Source organism: Centrocercus urophasianus, unplaced genomic scaffold (genome assembly GCF_019232065.1).
Source record: "Centrocercus urophasianus isolate 14NV4802_14NV808 unplaced genomic scaffold, USGS_Curo_1.0 seq_12, whole genome shotgun sequence".
Classification (NCBI taxonomy): domain Eukaryota; kingdom Metazoa; phylum Chordata; class Aves; order Galliformes; family Phasianidae; genus Centrocercus; species Centrocercus urophasianus.
In genome coordinates this window covers 16,775,315-16,786,060 of record NW_024884364.1, presented here as the reverse complement: position 1 = coordinate 16,786,060, position 10,746 = coordinate 16,775,315, and the positions used below count along the sequence as shown (strand labels likewise).

The 10,746-nt window shown below is 41.2% G+C and overlaps 1 protein-coding gene across 3 annotated transcripts in view; it reads left to right on the top strand.

Annotated features, from left to right (window-relative positions):
• The first annotated feature begins 4,596 nt into the window (after nt 1-4,596).
• The window catches only part of HTR1F (5-hydroxytryptamine receptor 1F), a 113,008-nt gene continuing 106,858 nt past the window's right edge, over nt 4,597-10,746 (top strand). For all 3 annotated transcript variants that reach the window (XM_042810911.1, XM_042810913.1, XM_042810912.1), the window contains exon 1: nt 4,597-4,722. The gene's annotated coding sequence lies outside the window, so the exon portion shown is untranslated. The remainder of the gene's footprint in view (nt 4,723-10,746) is intronic.

Sequence of the window (10,746 nt, the reverse complement as noted above, 5' to 3'; positions counted from 1 at the left end):
GGTTGTGTTGTTTTGTGCTTAATGCCTTTGGTGGTTACATCTGAGTAATCAAGGTCAGGACCTGTCTACTATTCTCAGAGAGCGCTTAGTGGCTCTCCTCTGTGTCATATTGCCTTAAGATCAACAGCCAATACTGGTACAGCACAAGTAAGGTGACAACAAAAGCAGCAAATACCCAGCTAAAGTACATAACATCTCATTAAAACATGCTATCAGTTTCCACAGTGCGGTACAGACTATGCAGAAAGGAAGCCTATGCAGAAAGGCAGGCAGGCAGCAAACTCTAGCCACCAGATTTCTTTCAATGAACAGGAAAGAGTGAAGAAGAAAAGAACAGCTAAGGCTTTTCAATATCCAGAAAAAAAGAGCATCCCAGAAAGAAATAGGGATTGCAGTCAAGGGAATCCCTCACAGGAGAATCAAATTGTCAATCTGATTAACTGTAAGGGGGATTTACAAAGGACATAGGTTTACAAATGAGCTCAGATTCTTTTCCACACACCAAACTGAATTTGCAGAGAGAAAGAGAAAAGCAACCCAGCTGGTTACTGGAACTTCAAACATTGACTTGAACAGGAGATTCGCTGTGACAACTTCCCCCTGCACTCGCTTCACAGCACACTATCACCCAACACAGTTCTATCTTCTCAAGTCATGCATGCACTGCAGGACAGTCCTGCAGACGGACACCAAGAAAGGCTGTCTTTTGAAGTAGTAGGTAACTGTACCCTTACTGATATCGTCAGATTCAGATTTTCCAATTTGAAGTACTTTGTGGAGACAATCAGATGGTAAAATGGACAAGTACCCCATGGAATTTCTTTAGCCATAGGCATACCTGAAGAACTGTCTCAGAACAAATGACTGAGGTGCTGGTGGCCCTGTCAGGTCAAGGAAGATGCTGGTTCCCCAGGGGCTGGTATAGGGGCCTGTCCTGTTCAATATCTTTATTGATGACCTGGATGAGGGCATCGAGTGCACCCTCACTAAGTTTGCAGATGACACTGAGTTGGGAGGAAGTGCCAATCTGCCTGGGGGTAGGAAGGCCCCACCCCCAGGATCTGGGCAGGCTGGATCACTGGGCTGAGGCCAATGGGATGGAGTTCAACAAGACCAGGTGCTGGGTCCTGCACTTTGGCCACAACAATTCCATGTATGACTATGGGCTTGGGGCAGAGTGGCTGGAAAACTGCAAAGAGGAAAAGGATCTGAGGGTTTTGGTCAACACTCAGCCGAACAGGAGCAAGCAGTTTGCCCAGGTGGCCAAGAAAGCAAATGGCATTCTGGCTTATATCAGAAGTAGAGCTGCCAGAAGAAGCAAGGAAGCGATCAGCTCTCTGTACTCAGCCCTGGCAAGGCTGCATCTTGAGTACTGTGTTCAGTTTTGTGCCCCTCACTACAAGAAAGACATGGGCGCCATGGAGAATGTTCAGAGAAGGGCAACGAAGCTGGTAATGGTTCTGGAGAACAAGTCTTATGGGAACCAGCTGAGGCAACTGGCATTCTTTAGTCTGGAGGAGGATCAAGGGTGACGTTATTGCTCTTTTCAATTACCTGAGAGGAGGTTGGTTGTAGTGAGGTGGAAATTGGACTGTTTACGTGTAACTAGTGGTAAGATGAGAGGAAACTGCCACAAATTGCATCAGGGAAGGTTCAGATTGGACATTAGGAAAATCATCTTTGAAACAGTAGTCAGGCACTGGAACAGGCTGCCCAGGGAGGTGGTAGAGTCACTGTCCCTGGAGATGTTCAAGAAGGATTTAGATGTTGTACTGAGGGACATGGTTTAGTGGGGAATATTGGTTGCAGGAGGCAAATTGGACTGAATGATCTTGGAAATCTTTTCCAACCATGATGAATCTATGATTCTGTGAATCTAAGAAATTGGTCTCTCATCACTGTGGTGAATGCTGTTGAGAATCAAGCAGGACTGCGATCTTGATTTCATTTAATCATATTATTTTATTTTTCATCTAAAAAAAAAAAAAAAAAGTTACATTGCATAAAGTTACTCAGAAAGGAACTAAAATGCATGCAGTGATGGCACAAAACACATCAGTATTCTGCAACCACTGCCAAGACACCATGCCAACGTATTGTTTATTTTAAAATATTCAGATAATCTATTATTATTACTATTTGTAGTGTCATAGTGCCTGAGTTCAGGATCGTGATTTTAACAAGACAGGTTCCATGGAACTCAAAACAAAAAACTGGCTCCAAAGAATTGAGATCAAAGTATGTAAGCATAGGCCTTTCTCCCCCTAGTAACTGCAATAGCCCTGGATGCAACTATTACCTGTTCACTGGCCTGCGAATTTTTCAAGTACAGGGGTTTCAATAGGTGTATCTCATCTAATGAAAATATCAGTTAAGAAAATTGTCACAGCTGTGTGACATTCAGTTTAACACACAAGAAGAGAAAACAAAACAGAAAACCACAAAGTTTAAACCAAACAGCTTGCTGAAGAGGCACTGTGGATACCAAAATAATAAAAATGTTCACAAAGGGAGTAGTGCCTATGCTTCAGGAAGACAAGAGTATACAGGACAAGGCTTCTCAGGTCATGTACTTTTCTCCAACTCACTACCAGCTTTCTTCTGAGAGGAGATAATGGACTTTGAACAACTTCTTCTCTGACCCAGTGTAACTGCTCCTATGTAAAACAGCAAAACAGAAAAATTACTCTTGGAAATAAGCCTTAAATTGCTACTTGTTATAATCAAAGCCCTTTCTTGCTATCATCAAAACTACTGCTGTGAGAGACAGCAGCTGGCCAAGATGCCCCTGTGCTGGGCAGGGATAGCTTTGTTCAAAAAAGTGCAATCTGAAGCTGGGCAATGTTTTAAAACCAAAAAATGTTTTAAAACCAAAAGAACACAAAGCACAGAGTACCAAGGAGCAGTTCCCGAGTGTGTTGTGAGCATCACACCGCAGGAAGCAAGAGGCCCCAAGGAGGTATTTGAAGAAGGAACTGGAAAGATTAGTTGCTCACACTGTGACAACCAATGCTCCAGCACGCTGTTTTGGGAATTATTGGAGAATTTCTGTCAGTATCAATGTCACTCAAGCCTTTTTCCCTAGGACAAAATCTTTTTCTATGTTCACAGAAACAGAAAAATAACATACTAAATTGTCTGTTCTAGAGAGGCACTTCCACATCCTCCGTTAGTTTCACTGTAATGGCATCAATTGAAGCCCAAAAGCATGCTACAGTGTGAATGCAGGTTAATAATAAACAGTCATCTCCTACTCACCAGGAGCAACGGACAGAGCAAGGCTGTTCTGTTTAACCTCCTTTATTGCTAAGGTCACTTGTATGATTAAAACTTTATTCTTTTAATCAAAACTCAGCAGGAGATGCACTCAATTGGTGGCTGAGGAAGAAGACTTTATTCAGTAGAGCCTTAACTTGCATTCAGCTCATATAGAGCTGGAACCTTAAAGGCCTGCAGAAAGACAAGCCCTAAGCAGCCACCACAGGTGCTGTCAGTTGCCAAATGACCAAGGGAGACTGCCTCTGAGGAAACTGATGGAACTACAGTGCTGCCATAGGATGAGAGAAAGTGTTAGGGTTGTTATCTAGACAGGTGCTCTGGCATATAGGGGTTGATTTCCCCCCAGTACATTTCTTTTTTTGTTTCAAAAGCAAATGCTTACGTAAGCAGAGATCCAAGCAAACCGCAAACATCATGAAATGATGAAAGGGGGAATAGAGTTCAATTAGTACCAATGTAAAATGTCCACGAGGAAAGTCAATTTCATGAAGTGTAAGAGAAGCAGAAAGCTGTGCTTGCAGATAGGTTACCCACGTTGTGCTCAGTCTCCTGGGATGCCATGCTAGAAGCAACTGCAGGAATGTGCTGCACACGCAGACCCAGCACTGAGTGCCAGGGAGGCAGAGGGAAGGCACTAAATAGATGCTCAACTGATGGTGGGTGCTGCAGAGCACGGGGCTCACCTCAAGGATAGCAGTTGAGTATCTTCAGTCATGGCTTAGGAGTGGCAAACTATTGGCCATTTCCAAATCTCCTGGTCTAAACACACAGCTTTGCCAGATGGTATGCAACCGTTGCAGAGAGCTGAGCACATATTCCATCTCAGCACCGCATCACATACAGCCGGCTCATAATATTTGGGAGGAAGACAGCAGCACTTCGGAGGATCCAAAAACCCGCGGCAGATGAGAGACTGATACAGACTTCCCCTCCCACCCACTGCTTTGGCACAAGGCGGAGACTGAAAAGGCGGCGAACGCGCAGCATCCCTTCCACCCAGTGCTGGATACCCGGGATCCACGGGGGGACGCTCGCCGTGTCCGGCTCAGCCCTTGGGCAGCCCCCGGGGGCCGCGGTGAAGCCGCACCGCGCCGCCTCCTGGTGCCCGCCTCTCCATCCGCCCGGTGCGCAAGTTGCGCCGAGCAGCCGCCTCTATCAGCCTTGCGGGAGCAAAACCGGCGGAGTTTGCCCGGCCGGCGGGGTGCCTCCTCTTCCTTCCTCTCCCTGCGGTTTTATTTTTTTCCTCTTCGCCTTTTTTTTTTTTTTTTTTTTTTTTTTTTTTTTTTTTTTTTTTTTTTTTGGAGGGGGAGCCGTGGCTACTGCTTTGCGCTCCGCGGTGTGCCGCGGTGTGGATGCGTACGGACCTGTCCTCGGGGAAACAGCTCCCGGCGCTTCCACAAAAACTCCAACCCAAACAAAACGCCCACTTGGATAATTAAAACGGTAAATCCTGCTAACTTTTTATTATCTTGCTCGCTGTGCGCTTATATCTGGAGAGGTTTATGGCTTATCTGGCTTCTTTCCATCATCCTTTGGTTTTTGTTAATTAGCTTCTCTGGTGCTGAGAACTTGAAATACTGGGGCTTCAGACAGAGCAGGACTCCGCTTCTGCTTTATCCTAAAGTTGGACTGAGGAATGAAAATCTTCCTAGATCATACTAGCCTTGCAAACGTGTTTACTTGTTTTGTTAACCTGATTGTAGGTGAGATTTCGTGTGGCGGCATCTCTTTGAGTTTGCTTTTCCTTTGCTTAATTTTTGCTGGTGCTATGTATACAGCATAGATATGTGTATGCTGTGCACATGCAATCTGGTATGCTGACTGACTGTGGATGCTGGCACTCACATCTGAAAATCCAGGCAGGCTTTGAATCCTTTCAGTTTATAATGTTAACAAGTGAACACTCATCTGTTTTCACCTTAGTTCCACTTGTGGATTCTGACGAAACAAGGTCACCCCAAACTACACAAATGATATTTCTCAACCCTGCAATTACTTAAGCAATAGAAACCTGCACAATTGGTGCAGTTTGCGTAGCTTAATCTGGCAGCCTTTTTTGAGAGATTATTAATTTTATACAGTCACTGTAACAGTTGGATGCTTGATGGCACCTGACAACCACTGGATTTCTGCACATTATGAAAATCAACTTTAGGAGATTGTATCTCTTTGCACTGTTAGACAGTGTAATTTTACATACATTTATGCTTTCTACTATTAGCTATTTTGTTCTTGGAATAGCAACCTGGAATAGCAGATGTTTACATGGGGAAAATAAAAATGAGGAGTCAGTTATTTTTTTTTTTAAAAAAAAAAAAAAAAAATAGCATGTATATACATGGAGAAAATGCTTCCTTATTCTCATAAAATAAGGGAAAATATGAATGGGAGTATCAGTTGCATGGCTGCTAAATATGACTGACCTGAACTTGAAACCACAGTGTGAAATAAACTTCCAAGTTTTACTCAGAAGAAAAAGCATATATCAGTGTAGACTCCTGTAGCTCTTCACTGATTCTCTTCTTTCCCTTCTGAAAAGTTAAGTCATACCGATCTGCATACTTGTCCATACATGTGTATACATGATGTGTGCATGAGCACACATACCAACCTGAGAGAAGCCAAGCACGGGACTTATGATTCCAGTTTTCAAACCACAGAGATTTGCTGACAGTGGTGAGGAAAGACAAGAGAGACTTACAACACTGAGTTTGGGCATGCATTTTAGGGACCTTAGCTTGAAGATCAGTTGCAGTAGTCAAAGAAGAGAAAGAGGGTTCCACATGCCCTTCAATGTGTCTAGTACTGGCTTCTGCTCCAAACTGGTGCTGTGTTTACAACTCTGATTGAATTCATCTTCCAAAAACTTATGTCCATCCATCACTTCTCTCCCTGTTGTTGAGAACAGGGCAGAATGTCAATTAATTGTTGATTTATAAACTGCTAAATGTTAAGATCAACTGACTCAAGAGGAAAACATTTTGCAAGGTTTATATTTTTTTCACAAACATATGTGCTGCTATCTGCTGATGCTAGACACTCACTTTTCTACAGTATTGAGCTGAAAGGGAGTTAGCAAGCAGGGAGCTCCTGCGGATAAGAGAAGAACACTGAAGCGAGTAATCAACAATGCTGCTCAAAGCATTAGTGACTCCTGGGAATGGTACTGTCTGAACACAGCAAATGGTACAGCATTGCTTGTTTTAAGGTGCTGTAAGCATATTGCTCTTGGTACCCTAACCTCTGCCTCTTTACTGACACGGTTCACAGGCAGGATTGTGTCTTCTTTCTTTTACATGATTTGGCAGATCTGGTAGAATCACTTGATCATAAATTTTTGGAAGTTTCTTCAGTTTAATTGTGGAAGTTGCTTGTAGAGCAAAAAATGGGGAAAAAATGGCAACCAACTCTAGGTTATTGGCAAATTTTAATACAATACAATAACAAAAATTAGGTAAGTCAGAAATTCTGCTTTCTTAAGGAAAAAATAGTTGGGCTTCTATCGCTTCAATTTTTTTCCCACAAGTTTTTTCTTCTACAGCTCTTCAGAGAAACCTGCAAATATACACGACCAGATTTCCTCCTTCCATCCTTTCTTCCCCTCTGTAGGCTCCCAATTACTTGTTTGGGTTTTTTTTTTGCTTTGTTTTGTTTTTTGGTTTTTTGTTGTTGTTGTTGTTTTCATCCAGACAGCAAAAGAAAGGGCTAACAGAATAAACTCAGGCAGGAGGCACTCACTGCTTGCAGAGGGACTTTTCAGTACTGAGATTCCTCTTGAGCTGCATTACAGTCAGAAAGGGCTTATACTGCATACAACGTCTCTTAAATGCTCACAGATTTTTATGCCAATTGCACATCTGAGGGTGATAGACCACCATTTTTGTGTTTAAGAAGACATCAGTGATTAAAACTTAGCCCTCTTATAACCTACTGATACATAGCTGTTAGAAGTTACAACTGAGGTTATTGGATCTGAAAGAGTAGGACTTTTTCTTTTCTTCCCTAATTTTCTTTAAGTTATTCATGGGAAAGAAGCCATATGTCCTGACAGATTCTGTGGCTTGTCTCGTGTATTAGCCCTTCACCCAGAAACAGAGAGGAAATCTTTGTAGCTTCAGGATGAAAGGGACACTGATTTTATTAATTGAAAACATTTTTATACCTTAGTCTTTCAAATGACAGTCCGTGTGTCATTTGACCTGTGTCCGTCTGTGGGAGCTCATTTAACCTGTGAGATAACTGTAGAAACTGTTGGAATGTTATAGCATCCTAAGTGAGTAATGTTAGGTATATAGTATAGTTCAATACATTTTTAGTATTTGATGGGTCATATCTGTTGGCTTTTAAAGAATTTTTTAATGTTACATTTTTCCCTGCAGGATTTTTCCATAATTTATGGTCACAAACAAAGGCTACAGACTCTCTAATTTAAGCTTAAACTCTTTTGGCATTTTTGTACAAATGCTCATTTACTTTGTCATGGTGTTTAGCAAGGTGGATCAGTCAATGTGATACATTGTTGTGTAACTATTGTATGAAGTGATACTACAAAAAATGTCTGCTGGTTCTATTAATTTTTTTTTTTCAGTTTTCACAAACTGATTATGCATACAAGGCACAACGTTGCTCTCTGCTACTATGTTATGTTTCCAATTGCCATAAAGTCTCCAATTGTCAGAATTTCAATACAAGAACAAAACAAAGTATTTTTTCCAGTTGACGTTGGATGTCTGCAGTGGGAAAAGGCCTTGTTTCCCAGGCAGCTACTCCTGGCACATGGGCAAGTCCCCCAGTACATACATCTTTCATTTTAATAAGCTTGTTTCAAAAAAGTTTAGGAATGTGTGTGATATATACTTAATTTTCATAATGCTTCTTCTTATAAATTAGTAATTTAGCAATGGAAGAAAATTGGTGGTCATCTCCTTCTCCTGGTTCTGTTTTCCTTCAGTTCCTGGAGGAAGAAAATGCACATGGGAATATGCAAACTACACAGGCAGATACTTCGTAAGAATGAGAAATTATTTTTGAGTTCCCCTTGCCTATAGTGGGAATGTATGCTGTTGTAATTTGGGAGGACTACTCAGATGTGGAATTTATAAAACTGGGTTTGATTCTTACATCTGTGCATCTCAAAAAACTGCAAATGCATTCTTAATACTGGGATAGAGATATGGAGCCTGAACACTGGATAGCCAGCTTTTATGTAGCAAGTATGGTTTGGTCTATCATGATGTATCAGCAGCACAGCACTGTGAAAGACCCAACCTAAAGTCTCCCATGCACTGGCTTCATTGATAGGTGGAAAGATTTCTGTTAACCACTAGCTGTGGCTTTGTCTTTAGGAAAACCTCATTAGCATGCCAGTAAGTAGCCGTGTTGAATAAGTCTAATCACCGTTTTTTAGACAGAATGCAAGCTGAACTTTGAAAATTTTGCTTTAAGGGGCAAGCAGTCCAAAGTTGAATATGTGGTTTACCACAGTGAAGAAGAGGACAACTTAATTAGAATTTTGATTATTATTCCCTGGAAATGGTTTGTTGCCATTCTGAGCCCAATTCACTGTGTTCTGTAAGAAACTATTATTCCGCTGAATTCACTGACAGTGAGACCATTTCAGGTTTTGAACTGCTTTTCAGACAGAAATACAAAGATTTGATGGCAAAACATTCAGACATGAAGTAGCAAGTCATCTGGCCCAATAGCAGTCACAGCAATTTTTAGATGCTAAACAATTAAAAAGTCATTGTTCACCACAGGGAATATTGCATTGTGTATATAGCTTATTCTCTCAAGATTGTCACTATGAAGTGTAGACAGGGACAAAATGTTTGTACACATATATATGTAACATATGTTAAATATATGCATATCAATACAAGCACATGTACCAACTTCATGGAGGCCAACAGCTAAGGCATATGAAGGGGCAAAACTTTACAGTAATGAAGGAACTTTAGGGCTCTGACCTGCTGGAGAAAGAGGAAAAGAGAGCAGAAACAAGAACTAAGAGAGTCATAGAAAGGTCAAATCCATTGTGTAAATTTAGGACATATTAAATGAGAAGGACTGAACTGGCTTACCTAACTCAAAAAAGCTACTGCTTGTGCAGCAATAAGAAGTGATTACAATTTGATGGATGTTTTATGAGAAATCAAAACCAGGAATTCCTCCAAAGAGTATTTTGTGCCTATTGAAGTGTGGTTGCATTTAACAGTTTCCCCTGGGTTGATGAAAACTTCCCATCTCTGCAGCTATAAATCACAAGCACGGCTATAATAAATTTCAGAGAATTTTGACCTTCAAAATAGAATATATGAGCTTTAAGTACTGTACTTGTAACTACATAATCAAGTCTGCAATAACAATTCTAGGCAAACAGATAAGAATTAGAAGCCTCTTCTCTGGGAATAAATGTTTATTTTAATTAAATTTCACTCCTTTTGCCCATGGTAACAGTGACTTTTGTATTGCTGTCTGTAGTTAGCTGCTATAGCAGCGTAATGATGAGAGCAGAAGAGTTGACTTGGACCTTTTCATGGACAAAAAGTTCTTTGCTTATTACTTCCCACCTCTTATGGAGGACAACAGTGCTCAGTGTATCATTCGGTCAACAGAGTAGCGTGACTTCAACATCACATTGCATTTTCTCTCTTCCTTCCAATCTCACCATCTTCCTCTATCTGACAGCAGCTAGATTTCAGGCAGACCATGTTCTCCTTGTCCTCAGCTGTCTGAGTTTCCTGGTCTTCTGAATTCATGGATTGCTACTGACTGTACTCACAGTGAGATACTCTGACACTGTCTTGACTGAAAAACTTTCTATGTTTGGGCTTCAGTAATTACCACAGCCATCTGTACACATAGATGATTTCTTTGCATCATAACTATATTCATTAGTCTGTAGATACATGGAATTGGGCCATAACTAAATCCTTTGCTGGAGAAGAGTTGATCCTTCCAATGGAAGAAAAGGAAAGTATTCCTATCTCTTCATCTTGCAAAAAAAATACTGTTGTTTTAATACATTAAGTCTCTTTAGTTCATTCATACTAAGCATAAGATTATCTATGAAGTTCCTTGCGGAAAAAAAATTAACTATCTGCACTTATTATCTTATCCTTGGATTTGTGTTAGATGCTAAGGGATGAGCATGGCTTAGCCAAGCCACGCTACTAGGTGGTGGTGGAGACCCCACAGAGTACAAATTTCCTAGCTCACTATGGTGCCTCACTATGATGCCTATGATTCACTGAGCTGTGGAATAGAAGGGTCTCTTGAAAACTAAAGAGATAAAATTGAAATGGAGAGGTCTAGTAACAAACAGAGAGGCTTACTATCAAAATACGATCTTTGGGAAAGATTTCAGGCTGTGGTCTGTCTCGAGCACTAAAGAACATAAGCATATTTGACCACGTGCAGCACTGTACAGATGCATCTTGGTCAGTTATAGTATTTCCCTCCAGG